The sequence below is a fragment of the Neophocaena asiaeorientalis genome, unplaced genomic scaffold (genome assembly GCF_003031525.2).
Source record: "Neophocaena asiaeorientalis asiaeorientalis breed wild unplaced genomic scaffold, Neophocaena_asiaeorientalis_V1.1 scaffold317, whole genome shotgun sequence".
Lineage (NCBI taxonomy): Eukaryota > Metazoa > Chordata > Mammalia > Artiodactyla > Phocoenidae > Neophocaena > Neophocaena asiaeorientalis.
In genome coordinates this window covers 4183720-4207442 of record NW_020173114.1, presented here as the reverse complement: position 1 = coordinate 4207442, position 23723 = coordinate 4183720, and the positions used below count along the sequence as shown (strand labels likewise).

The 23723-nt window shown below is 40.8% G+C and overlaps 1 protein-coding gene across 4 annotated transcripts in view; it reads left to right on the top strand.

The window, feature by feature from the left end:
- The window catches only part of TGFBR3 (transforming growth factor beta receptor 3), a 200434-nt gene that overhangs the window by 61889 nt on the left and 114822 nt on the right, over nt 1-23723 (top strand). The window lies entirely within an intron of this gene.

The following is a 23723-nucleotide window of genomic DNA, read 5'->3' as shown; positions in this document are numbered from 1 at the left end:
CAGACACTAGGGGATATTTTCCATTTGGCAATAGAAGAATATGAATGTGTCTGTCTGTCTGTCTATTACCTTTCCAAATTCTGAGTCTTCTAGACTGGAGAAAAAAGCCTTCTTGTATCCTCTTTTCCTCTTACCCTGTGCGGTAATGGTCACACAAGTCCCACCATTGCCAAGGCTCTGCCTGGGAGGTTGTCTTTGGTCCCAGCCACCTGGCTGCACTTTTTAGCATGTACTTGTCCACTTTTCTTTTTTAGCACATGTTCATAGAATATTAGAGCTTTCAAAATAATCAGGTATCAGGCTCTTGTTTAACAGATGAGAATTGCTCTTGAGACCCATAGAGTTACCTGGTTAATAATAGTCATGATAAAAGCTGCCATTCGTTGAGCACTTAGTGTGTGTCATAGGATCCCTGTGACAGCCCTACAAAGTGTAGATACGTCCCCATTTTACAAATGAGAAAACTCAGGCAAAGTCTCAGATGGTACACAGCAGAGCTAGGAGTCAAAGTCAGATCTTTTCAGTATAGCATCCTCTGAGCCCAGGCAAGACCCTAGGTCTGCAGGGTCACTGACCACAGAGAAGGAGGAAATCGGGCCAAAGTCCTCAAGTAGAGGAGAGGCTGTTGTCACACAGGTGGAGTAGACCAGGGTTCTCTGCTGCTTAGACATTGGGTGGTGGTTTTTTTGAACCACTTATGATGCTGTCACAAAATAGAGACATCAAGAGCAGAAATGTAATCAACCAGTATTGGCTTTAATCAGAGTTATCTGTATGATAAAGTATGGTATATGTTCTTAGTTTTTAATTATACAAATACAATTGTTTATCTTCATTATACAAGTAATGCTTAAAATACATTTGCGTGGTAAAGGGGTTAAATAATGTGGAAAGACAGAGAGCAAAGTCACAGTTCCCATTCATCTCCCTGACCCCACTCTAGCACCATCCCCACCTTAGGTAAGAACTGTTTTAGTTAGAATTATGTGCTTAATCTTTTTTCTATACACATGTAGACATATACATTGTTTTAGGAAGTTAATAAAGTGTATCATTCTTTACATATTTTGTTTACAATTTTTATAGAAGCTTAACAACATGCCATTAAGATATTTTTGTCAGTACTAATAGACTATTTTAACTGCAGCAAGTGTATTTCATGGTACAGATGTACCCGCATGGACGTTTACAGCATTTCTAGTATTTCTCTATTGTAAATACTATGGCAGTTAACACCTATGCATGTAACACTGTAATACCTTTACGGTTAACGCTGTAAAGTTATGGTGTAATACAGTTGGTGTATTTACAATTATACCAATTGTAATTGGTAAGGTGTAATTACAGTTACGGTGTAATACCTTTACAGGGATGTTGGGCACTAACCAATCCTATCTGAGAAGGTTGTAACAGGTTCAAAATGTTCCTATTGGCCTTTATTATTGAATGATCACACCCTTTGAAAGGTATTAATTGAGCATTATCATTGTTTTATAGGTAAAAGGTTAGTAAGTATGTAATATGTGGTAGGTACTTTCTTATATATTATCTCATTTAAATCTTTTAATAATCCCAAGAAAAATGTGCTACTATTTACCATTTTCTGAAACTAAGACTTGGAAAGATTGTGACTTGTGTAATGTGACATGGCTTCTAAGAGGCTGGTTCAAAATTTGAACCTCATCTTCTGATTACCAATTCAGTGTCTCTTTCCCCATTGTTCTGAAGCTGGTCCATTTCCTTCTACGAGCCTTTAAGAAGAAAAACTGTAGAAGGTAAAACGTCTTTGAAATAATGGAGTTGTAGCATGAGGAGAGAAAGGAAGAGAGGGTATCCTCTAGGTTGGGGGTCAGGGTGGTCTGGAAGCCTCTGCTCCTGTCATCAGGCTTGGAAGTGAGATTCATGACTTCAGGAGGTTGTGGTAGTGGCGACAGTGAGAGGCCTTGGTGCCCTGACAGCAGTGTCCTGCTATTGTAAGCTGTGGATTTAATATCATGCTGAGAAAAATAAATCACCACCAGGAAAGGCTGTGTGCTTAGATGCAGCCGGCTCCTGGAGGCCCTCTTCCAACAGAACGGCCCTCAGTGGATGAATTGTGTCAGCTTCCTTTGAGTTTTAATTTCTATATAGATCAAAGGGTTATTTTCAACCCGTGGGATGGCTTGGCCCTTTGAGAAGTGGCCCCTTTTTCAGGCGCCGTGGAGTGGGGTGATGGTCAGGATTTAAGGGTTGTTTCAAGCTCTTCCTGGACGCTGTTAAGTCCCCTGAGGTACATGTGAGCAGCCTTTTCTCCTGGAGGCGGAATTTGAGCAGTTTGGGTAAGGGGAATCAGTTCTGCTCTCTGGCAAAATGATTTGCATCCATCGATCCTGTTGGCAGTAAAAAAAAATTTGAGAATAAGTCATCACATGTGTTTGAGGAAGAAAGCTTAGAAAATCTGAAAACAAAACACAACACAACAGAACACAAACCCATAGCAGAGTAAATAACATTCTTACAATGAATGTGTCAGCATTTTTAACGGACGTGTACTCAAGCATGTGGTGATGCAGTATGTGTATACAAGTGAAAAGCACAAATGTAGTCAATGTTTACATTCAGCCTCCCACCTCCAAAACACTCACCAAAGCTCCCACTTGTGTATGTGGAATTACATCTCTGAATACTCCCTTGGTCCACTTCTCCCCCTCCTTTCCTCAAACACGTATTTTGGTTACTTCCCTAAAAAGACATGATATATATGAGGAAACACCTCTCTGAGTAGTGTATAAAGTGTAATGTTTTGAAACACCAAGGACGTGGGTCCACCGGGAATCCTGAACACTGGTTTCCAGCCACAACTGTGCTGGAATGAAAATAGAAAACAATGAGGCATGTGCAGAGTCAGCTTTACTTTGTATCTCAGCTCAGCAGTTTTCCCGCTGTCCTAAACTTTCCAAAAAAAAAAAAAAAAACCAAGGAAAAAGAGGAAATGATCCGGTTTTAAAAATCCTACTAGTGAAGAGTGAAAATATCAGATAGCAGCCAGGACTGTGGGGACACTTATAAAAAAAAATCAAAACTGAACCAATGGTGAAAAATCTCACTGTTCTTTGCTTGGTTGTGAAGACTCACGTATGTGCGCACACCACATAGTAAACACCTCACTGCACACGTAAGTACACACGCAGTCATGGTGGTGTGGTACAAGCTGTATTTGGTTATCATGACGTACTAGTTTTATTTCTGCTGACCGCTTGCTGTGGAATCTTGGAAATGTCACTTTTATTCATTAATCAAATAATTCCATTTAAAAATTTTTTTAATTTTATTTTTGGCTGCGTTCAGTCTTCGTTGCTGCGCACGGGCTTTCTCTAGTTGCAGAGAGCGGGGATACTCTTTGTTGTGGTGCGCGGGCTTCTCATTTTGGTGGCTTCTCTTGTTGTGCAGCACAGGCTCTAGGCGCATGAGCTTCAGTAGTTGTGGCATGCGGGCTCAGCAGTTGTGGCTCACAGGCTCTAGAGCGCAGGCTCAGTAGTTGTGGTGCACGGGCTTAGTTGCTCCGCGACACGTGGGATCTTCCCGGACCAGGGCTCGAAGCTGTGTCCCCTGCATTGGCAGGCGGATTCTCAACCACTGCGCCACCAGGGAAGCCCCAAATAATACCGTTGAACAAATATTTATTGAATGCTGGTTATGTTCAAGGCCCTATCTAGGTGCGGTGGAGGGTTAGGTCAATCAGAAAACATGTTGTGTGACTTGAATATGCTTAGATGCTGGGGGAATCATGAAGAAACGCTCAGCGTTGCAGCTTGCTGCTATGGTGCATGCCCGTGAAGGAAGAACCAGCCTGCTGCCGGAATTCAGAGGAAAGGGCATGGTTATGTCTAGCTGAAAGAGGCTTCTTAGAGGCAGTGAATACCATTGAGGTGGGCTTTAAAGGCCAGGTGGGCGTTTAGAGATGGGGAGTGAAGATTGATTGCCAGAGCTGGGGAAGCATGAGGCCTTTTGGATGACCAGGCTGCAGAAGAAAGTGGGGCTCTGTTTTGGTATGTGCTGAACATCAAGTTAAACTGTGTCTTAATTTCTCTAGTCCTCAGTTTCCTCCTCTGCAAAAAAGACGGTTGAAATTTCTTTTTGTTTCAGTGTGCCAAAGAAAGAAAGAGAGGATTATGTTTGTGGCCAGGCATGCCAACTGCCACTGGTCTGAGGCCTTAGTGCTTGAAAACAAATAGGATTTTAGCCCTTTATAGAAAGTAGACATCAAAAGGCTTTCTCCCCCACCACCTCTTTCTTTCTTTTTTTAAAAATTATTTTCACCCCCTTTTTATTATTTTCTGATTTTAGCATCTTTATCACTAGGTTACTATTTACTATAGGATGGGCTTGTGGAAACTTATTTGGTAAAGAGGGGGAAAAAACCTAAGTGATGTGTCAAGCCTTTTTCATGAATGGCGCAGAAATCCAAATTTACATACTGTAGTTTAAGTTGAAAGGTTTGTTAGTGAAGTATTATTTCAAACATCTGTATATGCATCTGTAAAAGGAGAAAAGCCAAGACAGAAGAAGATGTGAACATCAAGTACATTCACATTTTTTCCCTATTATCAGTAGCATCCTTCAGAAAGTACTGATTAAAAGTGAAGGCCGTTTCCAGTTCTTGGTTTACTTGCCTCATAGCACACTAAGTCAAGGCTAAGCTGGGGGCCACCTTCCAGAAAGCACAGACTTCCTTTATGGTTGGAAATAATCCATATTTTGTTTGACCTTCAGAATACTCATGGCCTTGCTGGAATATATGGGCCAACATTTGTCCTGGCAAGGCCAGGGCAGTTTAAGTTTGGTGTCTTCAGGGATTGCTTTATAGGCCATTAAAAGCAGTGGGGGGAAGGTGACAATAGTAACTCAGACATTTGCATCCTTTCCGACTAAAAAATCAAGGGGGTGATTTAAAACAGGCAGTATTTGAAAACAAACAAACAAAAAAACTTCTTGCAGTTCCTATTTGTCTAAACCTCTGAGAGCTCTCTCAAGGTCAGAGTGTTCTTTTGCAAATGACCTTGTCATGAAGAGGGGATTGCATCTCATTTATTACACTGTGTTAATATCTGAAATCCTCTTCTGACTGTCAAATATGGACCATGGAAAGAGCACAGTTTCCATGCCTTTTGAACAATATGTTCTTTGTGATGCTTTGTTTGTAAAAATATTGTCAGATGGTTAGGATTTGCCTGAGCATAGTAATATTAATTGGAATTAGGCCTCATGGTAGCTTTTTTTGCTTAGGCCAGAGACAGAGTCCAAAGCCTAAGAGTGAAAAGTTATTGTTCTGTTTATTTTTTTACTTTAATAGATGGCACTTTTTCTTCCCTTCTAATTTTATTGAGATATAATTGACATACGGCACTGTGTAAGTATGAGGTGTACAGCATAATAATTTGACTTACATATATCATGAAATGATTACCACAATAAGTTTAGTGAACATCCATCATCTAAGATACAAAATAAAAGAAAAAGAATTTTTCTCCTTGTGTTGAGAACTCTTAGGATATACCCTCTTAACAACTTTCACATATAACATACAACAGTGTTAATTATTGGGTTGGTCAAAAAGTTCATTCAGTTAATGAATATGTTCAATAAAGTTCTTGGTGAAAATAAAAAATATATCTTTTATTTTTACTTAAAACCGATTGAACTTTTTGGCCAACCCAGTATATTAATCGTTATACATTACATCCTAGTTCTTATTTATATTATAACTGGGAGTTTGTACGTTTTATCTTCATCCCATTTCCCCTCCTCCCACCCCTCTTATTATTCTTATTTTAAAGCAAATACATAACTAGAGTTATTGTTGTATACTGGGTTTTTGAGTACTTAGTGAGGTCAGTAATGCCCACTACTTAGGGCCAGTTTGATTGTCAGATGTGGTGTTGCAAAGATGATAAATGATAAGGTAATCAGGGATTAGATGGATTCATATGTGGCAATATGAAGATATTGTCTTTAATAAGAATATCCATTATATGGGCATAATTGAAAATAATCATAATTTAGTTGAAATCCGGTATAAATTTAGGGGAAAAAAGTAAAATAATTACTTTTTTTTCTTCTCATATAAAGGGATATAAAAGAATGCATGTAATTAAATTTCTTAATGCTTCATTTTGCTTTTGATGTGCTCGCACCAGGTGAAGTTATACTTGAATGTTAACGCTCATAGCATGAGTCTAAAGTTTCAGTTGCAGCCAATAGATGGGAACCACGGTTTCTAGTGATTTTCAAAATACAATCCCATAAAGATGAAGAGACCCCACAACTGAAACAGGTGGTGTGCTCAGTTTAAGTGAACATTTGGGAGTCCAGAAAGAATCCGACACTGTCTCATCACTGCCAGAAGTGATTACAACACTACCGCTGTGTACCAGCCCATGTTGTTGGCCGTTAGTTGTATGGATGTTTGCTGTTCACTCAATGACAAAAGCAAAATAGCCAAAAAAAAAAAAAAAAAAGGATATAAAAGAATATGTCATACACTGTTAAGTTCACATATATATGTATTTTCTTTTTGCAGTTGAGAAAGCAGGATTGGTAAGTGAAGCTCAAGGGTTAGGTATGAAAAATAATTGAGAGAAATGAATAGAAAGAAAGAAAAATTGATGTTTGATAATCTTTGTTAAATATGTTCTCAAAGACCAGCCTCAGATTTAAAGTAATATGTACATGTGGACTTTGGCCTCCAGTAGTTTTTTTTGTTTGTTTAAATAAATGTATTTATTTAATTTTTGGCTGCGTTGGGTCTTCTTGCAACGCACGGGCTTTCTCTAGTTGTGGCGAGCGGGGGCTACTCTTCATTGCAGTGCGTGGGCTTCTCATCATGGTGGCTTCTCTTGTGGCTGAGCACGGGCTCTAGGCACGCGGCCTCAGTAGTTGTGGCACACAGGCTTAGTTGCTCTGTGACATGTGGGATCTTCCCGGACCAGGGCTGAAACCTGTGTCCCCTGCATTGGCAGGCAGATTCTTAACCACTGCACCACCAGGGAAGTCCCTCCAGTAGTTTCTTGATAGGAATTCAGCCTTGAGTTGAACTTTGAGATACGTTCTTTTCTTTTCTTTTTTCTTTTTAATTACCAAGCGACCAACCTTTTGTAGTTTTTTGATCTATTTTCTCCTCTTACTCTCTTTCTATTGCTTTCTGCAGGCGCTGCTGTTTATTCTGGAATGCTGGGCATCCATATGTAGAATTAGGGTTTGCCCACCTCTGTCTTAACCAGTAATGGAGAAAACCTGACCCAATATTTTCATTCACAAGTTGAAGTGGACTCACTGGGCTCCTAATCCAGTTCTTTGGTCTAAGCTCCAATTTCTAAAGCCCCCATTTCTTTATGTAATAAGTACATGAGTTACCACTGTTTACGCTTCTCCACTCCTCTGTCTTTGCTTAGCCTTCTGTCTTCAGGTGTTTAGGAAGGGTCTTATCACAGCCAGCTTCTTTGCTTGTCAATGGATTTTATAACAAAGCTATTAAAGTCCAACCTCTTTGTTAAGCAAATCCAATTCATTAATCTATTATATAGATATCTCACTTTATAAGAATTATAGAATTCTTAAAGAATTATAAGCTTATAGAATTCTTTGCTACCCATTATGTTCGTTCATTTTGGCAAGACAGGTAGTATTAGCCCCAGTTTACAGGGAGGAAACCAAGTGAGGTGGCCCAGGTCAAGAAACTCGTTAGTGGCAGAGCTTGGTGTAGAACCCAAGTCTTCTAAATCCAAGTTCAACCTTCTTCTGTGTTTCTGTGGTCCATGTGGTACGTTATGAGCTTCTTTTCTGATGGGAGAAGGTAGGATGGTAGGGGAAAAAGTGGTTCATTCCTGTTGATTTTTCTTATGTTTATTAGTAATTTCTTTATATTTGTATAGCATTTCCTGATTTAATTTTAAAAACCCAAAACCTTTTTCATTGTTCTCCTAACAACCCTAGCGAGGACAAGTAATATCGTTATTTTATCTTATTTTTTTTAAGGTTTTTTTTTTTTTTTTTTTAATGTGGACCATTTTTAAAATCTTTATTGAATTTGTTACAATATTGCTTTAAAAAATTTTTTTTTATGTTTTGGTCTTTTGGCCACAAGGCATGTAGGATCTTAGCTCCCTGACCAGGGATTGAACCCACAACCCCTGCATTGGAAGGCGAAGTCTTAACCACTGGACCGCCAGAGAAGTCCCCTATCCTTATTTTGAAGATGAGAACACTGGGGCTCAGTGAAGTGAAATGTTATTAGTTGAATTGGAGCCATAGCCCAGACCGGGTTGGACTAAGACTAAAGTGAATGAGAATTAAATATGAACCTTTCCTTTCTGTAACATACATGGAGCATCTATAGTGTGTCAGTTGCCATGTTAGATGTTGTGGATTTAAAAATACCTGTTTTTAGCAGTTTGGGAGTAACAATATACACACTGCTATATATAAAATAGATAACCAACAAGGACCTACTGTATAGCACAGGGAACTAACCTCAATATTTTGTAATAACCTATAAGGGGAAAAGAATCTGAAAAAGAATGAATGAATATACATATAACTGAATAACTTTGCTATACACCTGAAACTAACACAACATTGTAAATCAACTATACTTCAATTTAAAAAAATTGAAAAGAAGAAAAATACCTGTTTTAAAATTTGTCACAGTATGTCAGAGGTTTCTAGAGTTTGTGGGGTGGTGCTGGGGGTTACTTTTGTTTAAGGAAATCATTTCTCTAGTATGGAGGAGGGGGTAAATTTGGAAGACATTATGTTATAGAACTGCAGCCAGATATATGTTTACTTTTGTGAGTGCCCGTTTTATTTGCTGGTTTATTCATTTCTATGCATTAGGATAGAAAAATAAATATAGTTCTGTTTTGGCTCCCTGAAATCGTTTTTATATTTTCTGGAATTTCCTCACTTATTGTCTTTAATATTCCAAAGTTTTACTATGACTCATTTTGGCCATCCAATAATAGAAGAAGTAGGTGTAGGCCTGTTTGAAGAGGCTCATTAAGTAATTTTGGGGAAATATGTTTTTGAAGTCTGTAAATGTTAATTTTTGCTTGGTGTCGAGATTTGTGTCATGGGTATCAGTTTTGCATGTTCCTGTATGTTTTGGATGGGAGAGGATGAAAAGTTATGCTAAAAGATCTTAGTTTAATTTTTCTCTTTGGCTCAAATATGTGGTTTTACCATAAACTACTGAAAGTTTCCTGTTCTTGTTTGATAAAAAGGCCACTTCCATTCATTGTTTCCCTGCAACTTCCTATACTTTTCACAGTAAAAAAGGTTGAAATTGAGGATAAATTATGAGTTATCTCTGGGAGCAAAGAAACTCTATTTCATTTCAGGAAAAAACTTAAAAAAGTGAGCCTCCCTGAGTCTGAAACTGCAGTAATCCTCATTATATGCCTTTCCATACATAATCATGGTTTGCAAGGAGTTCATTCTGATCCGTAACTCAAACTAACATGAGAAGGCAAGGAAGAGTCATGTCATGACTTGATTTTAGAAAGCCGCAGGATGGTATCACTGTCCTGTACAGGGGCTTTTTGAGTGGCTTTGTTTTGTGTTTTCTTTGTGAAATGGCACTGGCCAGCACATAGCCTGCCCTGCGCTGTATTTATAACGTGGATCATTTGTACTGACTGGGAATAGGGACCACTGGTGGGAGTGTCTGATCTCCCTGACGGTGTCTGCTAGCATTGAGGGGAGAGTGAAGATGAAAGGAATAGTAGTTACACGTTCCATTGAGAACGGTGAATGTGAAAATGATGCTAAAATTGTAATTAATTGGGGATGTGCAGTTTAAATATCTCTTCATCCTGAAAACTAAAAAGAGGAGGAGATATCATGAGAACTTTACATATATACACGAAACCTAATAGTATATTTGCTTTCACCTCTTCTTGAAAAGATAAAATTTCAAAAATGCTTGAAGCCCTAGAGCACTTGGAGAATAGGGCTTTTAGCACAGTGGTTGTGTGAACTAAATTCCCAACAGTTCACCCTTAGTGTGTAAGCTTCGCTTTCTTTGATGCTTGCCATTCAAATTAGATTAATGTGGACAGTGTCTCTAATATTGTTGCTAATATTGTCACTCACATTATTATACATGGTCAGTTTTACACCAGGTTTGTGTGTCTGGAGCACATGAAGGAAGCCAAAATGTTTGCTGAGTTACAAGGAAGATAGCTGTCAAAAGCCCATGTAAGTTTCTCTGCAGGTGGGATGGCCCTCATCCAGAGCTTGTTGACTTACAATTGAGTATAAAAGAAGGCATGTCATGGGCTTGAGGCAGAAACAGAGGCTTGCAGCCAGAGTTGAGAAAATTAGAAGTATAGAAAGTATAAGCAGAACTATAAAACAGAAATATGGGACCATTTGATGTAGAGATAAAAACTAAAATACCAAACCAAGTTTAATAAACTGTAATTAGTATTCATAATGATGACCCTTTGTCCTCAAAAAAAAAAGAATTAATAAGTGATATTTAGGATGCTCAAAATATATACGATGGCCATGAAGTAATTATGTATGTAGTATGTTTTAGGTAGACTTACCTTAGAAAAGACAGAAGTCACTTTCTTGAAAAGGAGTGAAGCCTTAGTTGTTTGGAAGATTTGCTTATGTGGGCTATCTCATTGCTAGTCAGTGCTAATTAATGAGGCATTGATTGTGTGGCAGTCAGGTGGTTTTTTGGGCCAGTTGCAGTAGGTGGGAAGAAGGGAGGGAGAATGATATAAAATACTGAAAGAAGGAATGAATTATTACTGTAAATAATAGATTAGTGTAGTTTCGATATATTTTTCTGTGCAGATCTTGAAACAAAGCTCTTTTTGTTTTAGGAACTGGCATGCAAAGGATTTTATTTTCAAACTGACCATTTGAAAGTACTAGAACTTGTCTCCACGTGAGAAAAGGTGAATTCCTTCTGGCAGAGTGGTTTCCGAAGGTTTACTTGAGAGGAAAAGAGAGGAGCTAGTTGATCCAGAGTGGAAAAACACCGAAGAAAAGTTTTCCCCAAAATAACACACAGATTTCAGGAAAAGAAAAATTGCTTTGATTGAATGTGACAAACTAAAAAAAAAAGTTGAGCTTTGAAACATCATATGACACATCTGTTTTGAAAGGTTGCTTTGTCAGATACAGCTGTGTGTTTTACAGTACTTTATTGTGTGTGAAGTTTTATCATGAGCATGCTCAGTAGATATCTTTCTGAACAGGTATCTCATTTATCCCAGTTTTAAAATTCGGGGGGAGAGTTTATTAAACAACAGTACATTAATTTATTTTATATTTATCTTTAGTTTAAATGCAATGTGATTGAATCAAACCCCTCTCTTTTAGCCTTTTATTAAACTGATAGCTCTGTTTAGATTTTATCCTTTAAGAAGTTGCTTGTTGACCCAGGAATGTCCAAAACTTTTGATTTATTGCATGGCATGTTTTAAAAAATTGAGATCACAGATTTCCCTAAATACCTTTAGCAAACCAATGCCACTTTGTTTTTTTGCCTTCGTACCTACAGTAATGTAAATTATCGGTTTGAAAAGTAAAAAAAAAAAAATCTTCCAATTCTAGAAAGGAGTTTTTGTGCATACTGGAGATAATTGCCTAGATCCCTGATTGAAACTCACTATAGAGTGTATTTCCTCTATTTTTAATGAGGCTGTATAAGAAAATTTATGCACCTATGCTTTTTGTAAAATAACTCTTGAAATCACTGACCCTTGCTTTATAATAGGCCTCTTAAATTCAGACTTTTCTTATCCAAAGAACTGATTTGTTTCCTTTTTATGAGATCTTGGGAACATCACATTTTCTTTTCTACCTCAACTGCTAGGAAACTCAGAGCTAGGTCTGGTGCTCAAATGAAGTTGTTTCCAAGTTCTTTAATAAGGTTTGGTTTTGTTTTGGTTTTTTTCATATCCACTTTTTAATTGATTGGCAGCTGAAGTTTTCTGGGCCTGTTTTTTTTTTTTTTTTTTTTAAATTTTTTATTACCAGCCCCTCAATTTCCTTTCTAGAAGTAGTTGAGTATATAAATAATAAAGGAATATATAGCATGACATTTTGGTTGGATCAGTTATTTTCTAGGAATAGAGTCCATTAAAACTGGGGACTCTGGTCAGACCTGTCTTGGTACATTAATTTTGCATCGCTGGGACCAGAAGCCACGGCAGAACTTATCTAAAAATTAGGAGGAATTGGAAGCAAAGGTCTTTTTACCAAAGATTTTATAGAGGCCTCAAACTCTCAGGGTGACAGTGAGGGCATCGAACTACATGGTACCAAAGTTCCTTTAAACTCTAATATTCTATGCTTCCTAATGCAAAAGGAGGTTGAGATAAGTTAAGAAGTATTTTTTTCAGAACATATTCCATAGTTGGAGAGATGATAATAATAATTATAGCTATATGATAATAAAAATGAGTTAATCCTAAGAACAGGTTTTGTTTGTTTGATTGAAGAATTCATTACTCAACAAATCTTTGTGAACACCTGCCTTATGCCAAGCACCATGCCAAGCACCTGGGTGGATAGAGAGTTAGCAAAAGGAACATGGTCCCTGCCTTCATGGGGTTTCCAGCTAAGTAGAAGACACACAAACACATGCCAGAATAAATGAAACAATATGTTTATAACTAAAAGTTGATATTGGGTGTAAAGGAAAAGTGTAATAGGTATGACAGGCTTATGGAGTCGCTAAATTTAATCAGGTATGAAAATGTGGTTCTGGGCCAGGGCTGGTTCGCTGGGCACAATCCTTCTGACTTTCGAAGGTCTGTTGTCCCTCGGTCTACACTGAGAAGTCCTATCAGTGGTTCTGTTTGATTGACCCATAACTACTGTGAACCTTGGAAATTTCTGCTCCATCAATACTCCTGAGGCTTTTAGCTTCACTGTGAAAGGAGCAAGAGCACATTAGTTTCTAATAGATTTGTGTACAAACTATCAGCTATTTCTTTCTTAACAGAAGCACCTGAGCAGCGAGCTAGCTTGCTTGAGGAAGGACTATGGTTTCCTATTGTAATTGGATTTGACGTATCACTGATGCTTGGTGATTTGGCATTCCTGTTAAGCATTGCTGCATTCCTTTAACAACCAATTGTTGAGTGCCCTGACTGTATATAAAATCCTTAAAGTAAATGTATTTTCGTTCATGGCCCAGTTTGTACATATGGCTGTAATTAGTAATATTTTGCATGGCCAAACCAAAAGTTGGTAGATTTTCCTTTTTTAATCTCTTGCCTCCCATTTATAATCAGGACCAGTGGTTACAACCTTTGATTCAACTCCCGAACAGTTGAGGTTTCCCCCTTCCGTCCTTTCTGACCACTCCCCCACTTACAGCTTCTTGTCTTGCCACTTACCCAGACACTGCACCCCAGCCCTAACCAAGGGCTCACCAGTCCCCAAGAATGCTTGTTGCAGCGTGTTATACCTCTGTGTTTCTGTGCATGTCCTTACCTCTGTTTTCTCCCAGTTTTTTCTTTCTTATCAGACACCCGTTTACTAGAGGTAAAAAAGAAAAAAGAAAAGAAAAGGAAAGAAAATTAGTTTAGCGACTATCTTAAGTACAAGTCGGGGTCTGAGAGACAAATTTGGTGACGTTATCCCTCAGGGTTAATGAGGACTGGCTTTCCAGCCCTGCAAGTTTCACTTTACCATAAAATGTTGCATTAGTAGGAATTAAATTATAATTTTTATTGGTTATGTACCTAAACTGAATTTAATATTTTGACACCAGATCAATTACTTTCCTTTTAATAAAGAAGTATACTTAAAAAAACCTATTTTGTGTATCTCAAAAACACAGTAGGAGAAAACAGATTTCATTTTCTTCTATCCTCCAAATCTTCAGATTTGTTCTTGGTCCCTGTGCTGAACCATTTAGGCAATAACATTCCATAAGTTCTAATCTCCTCGTAAATGAATTCTGTAGCTGGTTTCCCCTTCATTCCCAGCTTCCTTTAGACTTGTCAAAAAAACAGGAACAAGTGCACCATCTTATTGATGGAAAGTAAATGATGAGAAAGTTGACCAAGATGGTGCCAGATTACTGTCTTTCTGGATTGTGGGAGTTCCCTGGAGGCAGAAACATGGCCTGTTCTCACCTTTGGGAGTTGTACTTCCAGATTGTGCTCAGAGAATAGGAATTTTTACCCTAATACTGAACATAGTTTTATTTTAATCCTTCCCAGGGCAATTCTTAGAAATAATTTTTGGGGAGTAATGGCTAGGGAGTAGTATGAGAACATCTTATCTTAGATATTTTATTAATCATTCTAAAGGCTCATAAAGAAAACATTTTTTCAATTGGAGAAAATAATTCATTTATTTCTCCCCCCCCAGGGGGCTTTATGTCTCTAATAGTAAGTGAAATTTGTAAAGTATTTGCATGTATAGGGTTTCATTTGATCTATGAGTCGAGCCTGTCATAAAGTAAGAGAAAGAGAGATTATGGGAATCTTAAAGACAAGGTCAAACAACTAATAGTTGGCAGACCTGGATTTAGAATGCAGTTCTTGGATCTCCTGGTCCAGTGCTCCTCCTGTACCAGTATGTCTCTAATACAAGGACTCTTCTCTTGCAATGCCCAGTGGTGACTTCTGGGATGTGCTCCTTCTGCTACCTTTTCTCTTCAGGTTATAAAAAAATATGAAACAAAACAACCCCACAGGGCTTCCCTGGTGGCGCAATGGTTGAGAGTCCGCCTGCCGATGCAGGGGACACGGGTTCGTGCCCCGGTCCGGGAAGATCCCACATGCCGCGGAGCGGCTGGGCCCGTGAGCCATGGCCGCTGAGCCTGCGCGTCCAGAGCCTGTGCTCCGCAACGGGAGAGGCCACAGCAGTGAGAGGCCCGCTTACCGCAAAAACAAAAACAAAAACAAAAACAAAAAACAACCCCACATCCTCACAGAGTTGCGTAAATCCCCTCTGATACTTTTCCGTTGTATAGTGGTATCTTGCTTAGATGGAAGAGTAGAGTGCCTTTATAGCTTGGCACTTCCCAACGCTCGGAGAATTTAGATTCTTAAAGAAGCTCTGCCCACTGTTTCCCTTTGAACATTTAAAGACACAACTTGAACACAGGAAGTTCTTCAACATGGTTGCACCATGATTTCAACACAACAGTATGCAGCTATGCACTGGCTTTTGGCCCAAGAAGTTGGCGGTTGACTTCTTGGAAGAGGGTTGGTTTGTCAAGAGAAAGGTTTGGATTTAGATATTCACTTGGAGAATGAATGAAACTATGATAAGATATGCTTAAGGAATTGTTCTGTTTAAAAAAAAAATCTGGCTGTTTTTTCCTGAGAAATCCACAGTACAGGTTTTAGAACGTTATATATATACACGCTCTTCTGCCTATCTTTTTCTTATCAAGGATAAGCTTCAGCCGTAAGCCAGGTTTTATTGTTGAAAAACCCAGGTGGGAGCTGTGGTAGAAGGTCCCCCTTCGGATTTTAATGGTGGTGCATTCCACAGCTCCATCCCCAAGGAGCCGTAGCTCCAGTGAGTTGTAATGTAAGATGGTATAAACACGAACATATGTTGTGTACACTGCATGAGCTTGGGGCCTTCCAGGTGCTTTTTCCTGGAACTTTGTTTTCACATCATATCCTGATGCTTGTCACATTCCCTCTCATAAAGCTCAGTTAGAGCCAGGCTGTGCTATTGGCCGAGAAATCACCTTGGGTGTCCTTTCTTACAGATTCTTGCATCCTGTGGAGGTAGAAGGGATTTTCAGCTCAGGGGCAGAGTAGATCTTGCGGTGCCAGTCCCACAGTCTGTGGGAGTTTGTCCCTCTTCGCAGCTGACAGCATTGCGGAAGTCCCTGTGGGACAATAACAGAAACCCTTATTAACCAATGGTGTTGTTGGAATAAAATCTCCCCACTGAAGTGTCTTGGTCCCAGGCTATAATGTTACCCCTTGATTCCCTCTGCATCTTTACCACTTTTATTACAGCTGAACACACGCTCCTCATTAGTACTCTGGGTGATATGGGGAATCAGTGTGTTGGAAATTATGTGGAATAGGTACCAGATGTTTGTGTCAACTTGGTATGCATTGGTGTTTAGAATGCTTAAGGATCCCATTTATTAAATGTGAAAATTACTTACTATACCTTCCCCTAAACAATAACTCTCCCCCTCCCCAACCCCCAATATTTTTCTCTGTGTTGCATGAGGTGTGATATTAATTTCTTTGGGGACAGATTAAATTTAATGTGTGTGCAGCAAATGCATCTGTTCCCAAATGCTTTGTCTGCATTTTGTCAAGTCTGAGGGCTGGCCTGCAGCCAGTGGGGATGTGGGGTTCTGTAACTAAGACTGGAATGCTATGTTGCAGCTAAAGGATATAATGAAAGGGTGAGTCCGTTTACATTTTTTTCTTTAAGTGGAACCGGGAAGTTAGACATTCATGTTATAGCCAGGCCTTAGGAACATTTCCCATGTGTGCAGATAAGCAAGCATTAGTGAGAAAGAGGAAGACAGTTGGTAAAATGAGAAATGAGCTTGTGCTTTCTCATTAAATTTATGAAGTCTTTTAAGTCAACCAAAAGGTTGCAAGTGTGAACCAAGCAGTTTATTTTATTATATTTTATTTTATTAGACATGAATTAATGTCTGTGTTTGGCTAAGGCATTGGCCTGTTCATCAAGTCCTGAGGTGAAGGAGTGGAGAATGCAGGGTAGAAGCAGGCAGTGCCTTGTCATGGGAAGAACTTGGATCTGGAGTCTGAGAGACCCCAGATTCGAATCCCACCCTGTCACTTACTGATGGTATGTGACCTTTGGGAAGTTGCTTAACCTCTCTGAGGCCCAGTTTCCACCACTGTAAAGTGGGAGTTTTAGCACAGTCTTTACAGTGGTGTTATGAGGATTAGAAACAGTATGTACACAGCATGTGGCTCAGAGAAGGTGCGCGATAACTGTTTCCATGAAGAATTAAACCCTCGCTTATCACAGGGGTCCCACCAGATGCTTCACAGTGTTCCTCCAGGTGGCCCAGCTGCTGAACAGAGGGCCCTGCTTGGTGAAGGAGGCCACCTGGTCAGGGCCACCTGGTGAGTTTCTCACCACAGGGCTTACTTGAATTTGTGCTGCCTTCAGGGCAGTAAACGTTTTTACTCAATAGAAGTAGCACCTTATAGATGAACAGGGGCTGTGTGTCTGTCCTGGTGGCCAAGGAGGGTGTACTGAGCAGGAAAAACAGAGTCTGACTTAAGTTGGATTCTTTTGGGAATTACCCCCAAAGAATTCTGGACAGGCCATGTACTAGATGTCTGGAATAAACAGAAATATCCAGATTGGGAGGCAACAGTGAGGAACATCTCTGGGGGTGTGTTACTGTCAGGAAGCACTTTACTGAAATATTCACCCAGCTCTGTGGCTTGCAGCAATTTACTTATAGTGGGAATAATATCTGTTCTACCCACTTTACAGAATTTCTATAAAATGCTTTTTAATTATAAAGTACAGTGCAAGGTTAACAGGAGTGTTGCTTATGAATATTGTTGCTTTCAGCCAGCATTTCTTTCTTTTTTTTTTTGGCTGTGTTGGGTCTTCGTTGCTGCGCGTGAGCTTTTCTCTAGTTGCGGCAAGCGGGGGCTACTCTTCATTGCGATGCACGGGCTTCTCACTGCGGTGGCTTCTCTTGTTGCGGAGCACAGGCTCTAGAGCGCAGGCTCAGTAGTTGTGACACACGGGCTTAGTTGCTCCGCGGCATGTGGGATCTTCCCGAACCAGGGCTCACACCCGTGTCCCATGTATTGGCAGGTGGATTCTTAACCACTGCACCACCAGGGAAGTCCCTCAGCCAGCATTTCTTTCCGCCATCATCTGTGCCCTGTTGATTCTTACTGTGGTAACGTAGCTTTTGCTGTGCCACTCAGCATCATCGCCAGAGCATGTGCTCACTTGCCTCTGGAGTGTGGGGGAGAGATTGCTCAGGGGAGGAAGGGCTGTGGGTTTCTAGCAGTGGCCACAAGAGAAGCTCCCAGCCCTCTGAGGCTGTCAGTGAGGGCCTACACTAGCAGAGCTCACAGGTCACAAAAGTGAGGAGGACATGAGTCAGGTAGGGTTTCGGAGCATGTTTTTCTGGTTTTGGAGCCTTTGTGACTGTGAGGTACTGTACTTGGGCCCTGTGGTGGTCATGTGAGAATCACGGCCGCCTGCCTACTTCAGGCTTGTGTGGTAGAGCCTGGGGAGGGGATCAGCTCTTCCCAGGTGGAAGCTCTCCTAACTGGAGTTGGATCTGGCATTGTGTGGGCAGCCCGTTGTAGACACCACCGTGAGGCCGGTAGGGAAGGATGGGAGACCAGTTTCTGGAGGCAGGCCGTGGCTGCAGGAGAGGGGCAGGAGGGCCTGGGGGCTGACCCAGGGGGTGGCAGGATGAGGCCGGGGGTGTGCTGTGCTATGAGAGAGGGAGGATTGTTATGCCACCTGGAGAGAAGGATATTGCCAGACCGTGTTTGGCATGAGAGGACAAAAACAGGTTTGCATTTCCTGACTTCTGTGACATTTGAGGGTGGGGAAGCCCTGATGAAGACTTGATTCTTAGCAACCAAAAAACGTCACCTCCTTCAGCTCATGATAGATTTTTTTTGCTTTACCATAAGATCGAAGCTTTGGCTACTAGGTAAAGAGTCAAAGGAAGAACTCTAAGATAGAGTCTCCTATTGGTATGAAATCCTTTGCACATGGATCACCTCATTGTTCTTTCCCTTTTCCTCTCTTACTCCCTTCCGTCATTAATATTTGAGTGCCTACTGTGTGCCAGACATTATGCTGGGCTAAGGGATACAGCAAAAGACAGAATGATTGGGTTCCTTTCTTTTGTGGTATTTGTAGTCTTTGGGTGTATGCAGACGTTAAACAAATAATTGCACAAATAATTATATAAGTATAACCACATGAAGTGCAGTGAAGAGAAATAGAGAGTATGAAGAATGTATATCTAATGTTGTAAAAGAGGTAAGAGAAGCTTCCTTGAGAGATCTATGTAGGAGTTCATCACACCAAGGCAGAGGAAAGGGATAGGAATGGTAGGGAAAGTGTTGCTGAAAGAAACCTTGTATGTGCAGGTCCTGGTGGGAAGAAGGTTGAAGTAAAATAAAGCCTGTATATTAATGAAGGCAGGTCAAGCTGTAAGTGTCAGAAAACTCAAAACAATATTGGCTTGAATAAGAGAAAAGTTATGTGTGTTTCATATTAAAAAAAAGAAAAACAAAAAACAGTCCAGAGCTAATTCAACAGCTCCATGTTCATCATGACCCAGGCAACGTCTGTCTTATTGCTTTGCCTGACTCAGCATGTTGCTTCCATCTTATGGCCTAAAATGGCTGCTTTAGCTCTGTTCATCACATCTGTATTCCAACCAGCAGGAAGGAGGAAAGGGCAGAAGAACACAACTCCTTCCTTTCTTAAGAAACTTCTTAGAAATTGCATGTATCACCTATGGTTACATCTTATTAGCCAGGATTTCATCACATGGCCATACCTAGCTGCAAGCATTAGCTAGAACTTCCAGTACAATGTTGAAAAGGAGTTATGAGAGGGGATGTCCTTGTCTTGTTGATCTTAGTGATCTTGATCTTAGTGAGAAAGCTTTTAGTTTCTCACCATTAAGTACATTAGCTGTGAGACTTTTTGTACACGTTCTTTAGAATAGAAGTTCCCATCTGTTTCTAATTTGCTGAGTTTTTAAAATCATGAATGACTGTTAGATTTTGTAAAACGCTTTTTCTGCTTCTATTGATACGATCATGTGATTTTTCTTCTTTAGCCAGTTAGCGAGATAGATTATATTAATTGATTTTCAAATGTTGCATACCTAGGATAAACCCCAGTTGATTGTGGCATATAATTCCTTGTATACATTGTTGGATTCGATTTGCTAATATTTTGTTGAGAATTTTTGCACCTATGTTTGCAAGAGATATTGGTCTGTAGTTTTCTTGCAATGTCTAGCTCTGGTATTAGGGTAATGAGTTAGAATGAGTTAGGAAGTATTTGTTCTGCTGTTATCTTCTGAAAGAGATGGTAGAGAATTGGTATAATTTCTTCCTGAAATGTTCAGTAGAATTCACCAGTGAGCCCATCTGGGCCTAAAATTTTTTTTTTTTTATGGAGTATAGTTGCTTTACAGTGTTGTGTTAGCTTCTGCTGTACGGCAAAGCAAATCGTTTATTCATATACATATACATATATCCACTCTTTTTTAGATTCTTTTCCCATATACGTCATTACAGAGTATTGAGTAGAGTTCTCTGTGCTTTATAGTAGGTCCTTATTAGTTATCTATTTTATATATAGTAGTGTGTATATGTCAATCCCAATTTCCCAATTTATCCCCCACTTCTCCCTGGTAACCATAATTTTGTTTTCTACATCTGTGACTTTATTTCTGTTTTGTAAATAAGTTCATTTGTGCCTTTTTTTTTTTTTTAGATTCCATATATAAGTGATATAAGTGATATGATATTTGTCTTTCTCTGTCTGACTTACTTCACTCAGTATGACAATCTCTAGGTCCATCCCTGTTGCTGCAAATGGCATTATTTTGTTCTGGGCCCAACATTTTTTAATGAAAACTTTCACTTTACAGAGATACTAGCCCTGGAGGCAGGTCTGAGTCTGAGGCCTTGAGCGACTGGGGCAAGCTTAGAAGGGTTACTTACGTTCATTGAACTCACTTTCCTGTTCTTTACAATGAGGATAATACGACCTCCTTATGGTGGTATTGAAAGGATGTATAGCACCTAGCACTGCCCAGCCTCTAGTGAGCACTTAATGGGAGATACTTATTTACTTACTTACTTATTACTTACTTGCTTACTTTCTTTACTTACTTACTAGACCAGACTGACATTGTGTGTTGAACTGTTGAAAGCACCATGTCTTATATACCCTTGGAGGATGGGGTAGATAGTTTCTGTTTTTTTCCTTTTCCTTTCCTTCCTTTCCTTCCCTTCCCCTCCCTCCCTTCCTCCCTTCTTTCCATTTTCTTTCTTTCTTTCTTTCTCTCTCTCTCCCCCTTCCTCCCTTCCTTCCTCCCTCCCTTCCTTCCTTCCTTCCTTTCTGGGTCTTTTTGGCTTCAGGATGTATTAATCATATGTTGAATTGTTTTCTTTTTTAAACTTGGAGGACAAAAATTTCATCAAGGCACCTCAGCAGCCAACCCTACTCTAGTGTGTCTGATGGTCAGGGACACTCTATACCGAGCATATTTAAACATTGACCCCAGTGGGTCTCTGTAAAGTGCAGCTCTTCCGTCACTTGATCAGAGTGAGCCTTGTACATTGCTTTCTCTTTTTTTTTTCGACCTTGGACTGACTTGTGTAACACATGGCTGGAGCTGCAGCCCATAAAGTGGGGGTCTGCCCCGTCTTAGACTCTGGTAGGACAGAGAACAGACACTCTTAAGGCAAAGAGTGCCCATTTTCAGTGCTGGGGGCATCCCCTCTCTGATTCCCTCCACCTTTGGGTAAGACCTTATCCTCTGGTTTGTTGCCAGTGAGTTTTGCTCTCGCCCAGTGTGGAGATGAGCAGTGTGGTGACGTAAGACCCTAATGGGTGATGGTGGTATGTAAGGAGGAGGGGAAGTCAAGCAGATTGCAAGACTTTTGCAGACGTGTTTTAGGTGGAACTATAGTCCAGTCAGAGCTTTGTACATACATACAAAAATGGAACTGAAAAGTACTTTTTTTTTTGGCATTTTTGGCACTTTTTTTTTTTTGGCCTGCATACGCGGGCCTCTCACTGCTGTGGCCTCTCCTGTTGCGGAGCACAGGCTCCAGACGCGCAGGCTCAGTGGCCATGGCTCACAGGCTCAGCCACTCTGTGGCATGTGGGATCTTCCCGGACCAGGCCACGAACCCGTGTCCCCTGCATCAGCAGGCGGACTCTCAACCAGTGCGCCACCAGGGAAGCCCTGAAAAGTATTTTTATTTGTGCTTAATTTGTGATAATGGGAAATTCATGTCAGGAGGCTGTGAAACCAATTCAGAAGGGTTTCCCGGTGTTGGTAGCAATGGCCGCAGCAAGTCGCCAGGGTCAATTCCCTCTGCAGGTCCAGAGCCCAGCGCCCAGTGTAGGAGTAGGAGACTTCTTCTGGAGCTCTGGGCTGTGAGATATCTCACTGTGACTGGTGCGGGCAGGAGGAGTGGGTGGGGGCACCTGCTCATCCTGTTTGCCGTGCTTGGGGAGTTCAGGGAATCCTGCGTCCAGTACCTCCTGACTTTGCTGCCATGACATCTTCCTTTACCACCTCTGTTTCTCAGAAAGCAGCCGGGCACAGGAGAGCAGTACGGAGGGTGGCAGTGATTATTTGAGAAGGTACATACTTCATTTCAGATAACAGTTGATAACTGTTATCAACCTAGATAATTTCCATGAGTTCTGAAATAGACTTGCACACCAGGTGGGGTATCTGCGTATAGCACAGCAGTGGGGATACAGGATTGTCTGGTTTGAACTGTATTTGCATTTTAGACCAGGGCTAATCCCGGAGAGTACTTTTATTATGTAGAAGTCAGGAAGAACTACTTGGAGTACATTCAGGTCTTTTATCGGGTTCCATTTGGAAGGTCGGGGTTTAGGATGCTGTATGTTCCAAGTCCCAGTCTCCTCAGCTAATTGAGGACAACACCAAGCTTACAGAGGTATGTGAGGTTTAAGTATCGCGGAGTCCTTTTGATTTCTGGATGTCCTTCCCTATCAGTTCAGCTAATGTATGTCACACCACTGTAGCAATCTGTTTCCCGTTATTAGCTGCATACAGCCAATTCCAAGTCCCCAGAATGGGGCCCTAATCACTGATCAGAGAGGGGGCAGTGTTTTCTTTAAGCTCAATGATTCATTTAATAAATACGTTTTGGGCATTTCCTACATGTGAGGCACTGTGATGGGTGCTGAGGATACAAAGAGAGTAACCCGCAGCTGTCAGGGAGGTCCCACTGGACTGGCAAAGACGGACATATACACTGGTGGTTACAGTGTAGAAAATGAAACAGCCGAGACAGGCAGAGGAATTATGGGAGCACAGAGGAAGTGCACCTTCCTCAGCTTGGGATGTTTGTTTTGGGGGTGGAGGTAGAGCGGACGAGGAATTTGGGGAAAGGAAACAAGCTTGAATAAAGACATAGAGTGAGAGACATCATGGTATGTTTTGAGACATTTAAGCCACGTGGGGTTCCTGGAGGCGGAGGGCTTAGGCTGGAGAGCTAGGAAGGGGCTACATCAAGAAAGGCCTTCGTGTGCCAGGTGAAGGAGCACAGACCAGCAGTTCTCAAGGGACGGGACATAACTGCAGGGCTGGGCAGGGCAGGTCTTTGCATCTGGAATAACCATTCAGTTGAGGACCACCCTGGGTTAGGTGAACCTTGTCTGTATGGAAGGAAGCTCGGAGAGCTTGAGACCAGAGGCTCCTTTCAGGAAGATCTGCAGTTGTCTAGGGACGGAGACAGTGAGTGCTGCAGGAAGTAGAGACGGGGAGGAAAGGATGGATTTCAGATTTAAGTTCTGATTGCTTAGAGGAAGGGAGAATGAGGAAGCAGGAGCCAGGCATGCCCAGGGTTCTACTTTTTCTATCTGAGGCTCTGCTCGTATCCTACCTCTCTTGGGAGGATCTTTCTGACCTCTCTCAAACTTTGCTGTACAGCTCTGGCCCCAGTTGCCTCTGCTCGTTG